Source organism: Rissa tridactyla, chromosome 2, assembly GCF_028500815.1.
Source record: "Rissa tridactyla isolate bRisTri1 chromosome 2, bRisTri1.patW.cur.20221130, whole genome shotgun sequence".
Taxonomy (NCBI): Eukaryota; Metazoa; Chordata; class Aves; order Charadriiformes; family Laridae; genus Rissa; species Rissa tridactyla.
In genome coordinates, this window is record NC_071467.1 from 160051700 (window position 1) to 160055788 (window position 4089).

Genomic DNA, 4089 nt, shown 5'->3' on the forward strand with positions numbered 1-4089 from the left:
CTTATAAACACCCTCTCTTTCCTGGCCTTTCAAATCCACATCAGCTCCTTGTTTCCCAGGCAGTCAAAGGGTTAAACACCTCCCATTACTGGCAGCTCTGTCTCTTCCTTGCCCTAATTACAGAGGGAGATCAATTGAAAATGAGGGAAAAAATCCTGCATGATTTCCCATATATTCATTTATAGCACGAGATGCCGTGTTTGTTGGGAAATGTAAAATCTTTAATTTTAGAACAGCTGATGTAACTGGGAAGATGTAACAGGCTCCTGAGACCAGAAGCAAAGCAGCACCAAACTTCAAACTAGACGTAGGTAAGAAACAGTGACTAATAATATAACCCAGTTATGTTCATCAGCTGAACTCAAGAGAACTTAAAAGGGAAACAGCACTAGAGAAGCAGGAAAGGCGACAGGGAGTCTGTTTAATTACTTAACAGGTACTTATGAACCCCATGCCTCTCCCCAGTAAGACATCTAGCTTTTATTGTAATGCATTGATAAAAAAAGAAAGTCTCATTTAAACCCCTAAGAAATTACAAAACGCTCCCTCTTCTTCCCAATTCCACCAGAGGGAAAGTTGAAAAAATAATCCAAACGTCCTGATTTAGCTTGACCTCTACTTCGAAAATAGCTGAAGACAGCAGACATTCTTAGGCTGGCTCCGGAGCCTTTCAACTGCCTGGCAGGAGAGGGCCACAAGACATGAACGCCACCGAAACTGCACTGCATATGGAGTGGGCAATATTTCCTTCTGGAACAACGTGACAAAAACTGGTGCACATGAGAAAACCACTGCTTCACGGGAGCTCTGTGCTCAACGCTGTGAAAACGCAGCCCAGCAGCTGTTAGACCCTTACACACGCAGCCCAGCAGCTGTTAGACCCTTACACACCCTTACCTTGCCCGTGAATAAGTGGCACTTTACAGGAATCACTCTTAAACCATTCATAAAAACAGGCAGAAAGTGTAACTAACACACAACAGGTTGGCACAGTTAGAGTAAAGCTGTGAACACACAAGCAGAACCACAGAGGTTGTTCGTTTAAATAAGGTTAAGGTAAAAAAACCCAACATCGTTCGGAAGCTAAAGCAGCACAGCACTCATCCTTCGTCGCTTTTCACGGGTACAGTGCGGTGAACTGCGTCAACCCTCCTCCTCTGTGAGCCTGCTCCCCCACCACACTGCTTTGTGTGTACCGTCTGTAGTGCCCAGACACCAAAATCAGGGTGGGATTATTTGGGGTTTTTTCCCCCTCTAACTTGGAGCCTTTAAGAATTAGATACAACATCTGTGCTAGACGTCCTAGAAATTTATAGTCAACTGACTGGAGAAAGCGCTACCAACAGATGAGTCAACCAGCCGGTTTTAGATGCATACCCTAGGATGAGATGACTTGCCCTCAGGATATAATTATGCTACTCAAATTTGAAGCCAAAGTGACCACGTCAGACATCTGCACCTAATGATCTGACAGTTATGTCAGAGCAGCCAAATGCTAAGGTATCGTCTAAGAGGCAGTTGCTAGGAAAAGATCAGGAAAAACCATTCAGAAATGAAGTGACCTGCCCAAAACGATGCAGCATAGAATCAGAGAATTGCCTAGGTTGGAAGGGTCCTTTCAGACCATCTAGTCCAACCATCAACCTAACTCTGACAAAACCGTATCGCCGAGCACTACGTCTTGATTTGAGCGTGGTCAAGACTGGCATGGTAGATGGCAGTAAGAGATAGAATCTAGAACATTACAGGATCAATAATGCCAAAGAGAGTCTTTCCACCGACTTTGGGTCAGGCTCTGAGTGTTTACAGGAGAATCATCAGCTCTGAAACAGCAGGAACAAAGTGGGCACAGAAGCAAGCTGTGAATTAGGTACAAATTCTGCCTCATTCTTCTATCGTGTACATTCAGCTTACAAAAAAGAAACCTAAGAAGCTGAAAAATTACACAGACACTCCTCTTCACTACTTTCTTATTTTTTTTTTTTCTTTACCTGTCACAGAAACGCTCTTGGCAAAGACCAGCGTGTGAAAATGAGGTAACTAGCTAGTCCTTTGCCATAGTTTTACCGGAGCTCTCATTCACTGTAACGACCTGACAGCCATCACACAGCACTTCTCAATTTTATGCAACGCACTGTTCAATTAAGCAGGAGGCTGCGTATCTCTGCTCAGTATCCCCGGTGGTTTTAAATCAGCTTTTCACTTGTTCCATCTCCAACACTTGTTTGGCACAACAGTAATTTTTCCAGATGAGAGAGAATCCAGTGATCATAAAGAATTAATTATTTACAGAAGGATCAGTACTCCAGCTCACGTCAAGACTTCACTAATTGTATTTAATTGGAAATACCACACTGAAAATATGCACAATGCTCTTCAGGTTCATAAAAGCCTTAAGTGCTTTTAAACACTACCAAAAAAAAGGAAAACGCTCAGAGGATCAGTATCAGGGAACAATACCTTGCACTTTCAGAGCATTGACTCAAAACAAATCAAAGTTAATCAAGGCTAAAACACATCATTTGCTAATTGGTTGACGGGGACAGGTAATCCCCTTTTCTAATGGGCATGTGGTACCATAAACCCTCAACAAAGAAGCCCCAATAATGCACCCATCAGACTGAACTTCCTCCTGCAATTTAGCTTACCTACGCTCTGTCTCCACGCAGTCCCACCACTGAAGCAACGCTGTTGACCTAGACCTTTACAGTACCTTTCGATAGATTTAAGGCATAAAATAAAATGTAAATGAAAAAGCAAGCTTACTTGCCAACAAGCTTGAATTAGCCCAATAGTAGTTAGGTAAGAGAGAAGAAAAGGGGCTAACAACTCACATTTGTGTTTGTTCTCTGTCACATCTCATCTTGAACTTCCTTCTGCTCAATGACTGTTTTAAACTCACGTGGTCTGTAGCGTGTGTGGTAGGCAGGGTCAGTCTTCCCAAGAGTTGAAGAACAGGGGAAACTTAACTGCAGGACATCTGAACATCCATTAGTTTTCTTACTAGTTATGTGGATTTTTTATGAAGAGTGAAAATGAGTGCATTTCCTCATTTGTTTTCAAAGCGATTCTTGTTTGCTTTTTGAAAGAAGTTTCTTCACTCCAAAAAATGAGGGCCCATACCTTATGTCATTAGTGTGGAGCCAAAAAGGCCACCTCCTGCTAACTCTAAGGTATCTCAGTGCCTGGCTAAAACTGACTGCAGGCCACACGTAGCTATGGCACATCCCCAGCATTCCCTATTTTGTAGCACCAAGTGAGCGTGCCAGCGTTTCAGCCCACATTTGCTCAGCGCACTAGACATGTAAATCTTCCTCCAGCCATGCTGTACCCATGGTTCTGGATTCTGCTGTACAGGCCAAAAACCCGAGTAGCCAACAGTGCAGTGACAAACTTGAAACACAGACTTAAACATGGACAAGCTGATGTAACACTGGAACAAGCTGAAATTGTACATGTTGTATTAGATTACCCATTTTTTTCTTAGCGTGAGGATTGAGCAAAGCTTCAATGTGTTTCTCCTGAGAGCTGGGCTTTAAGTTCAAAAGCATTCAAAACCAGGCTTGAGGCATGGAGTCCCATTTTGTTTAATTTCTAATTTATGCTGAACAAATAATTGCTTGGTCTCAATCCCTCCATGCCAGTTAAAACCAAATTGATGTGTCTTGCAAAATTCTTATTGGGCTACAAAACTGTTACAGAACCTCCACTGCCAGAGATCAGATAAATAACAGCACAGAGAGTGTAAGTAGGATTTCCTACCCTATTTGGATTTAAAACGTAGAAGAACAAACGCTGTGTCCACAACAAGAACATATACCCATAATAGGGTAGTTAAGCTCTGGAACAGGTTGCCCAGAGGTGTTAAAGAACTTGCATTCACAGAGATCCTCGAAACCTGACTGGCCCTGACCAACCAGACCTGACTTTGAAGGGAGCCCTGTACTAAGCAGGAGTCTGGACCAGAAACATCCAGAGGTCCCTTCCAACTTCAGTGTTAGTATGATTCCACGTACATTGACACATAAATGGAAAGCTAACCTTGTCCGATAAAGCCAAGGAGTATGTAAATCAGGACTACCACAAATG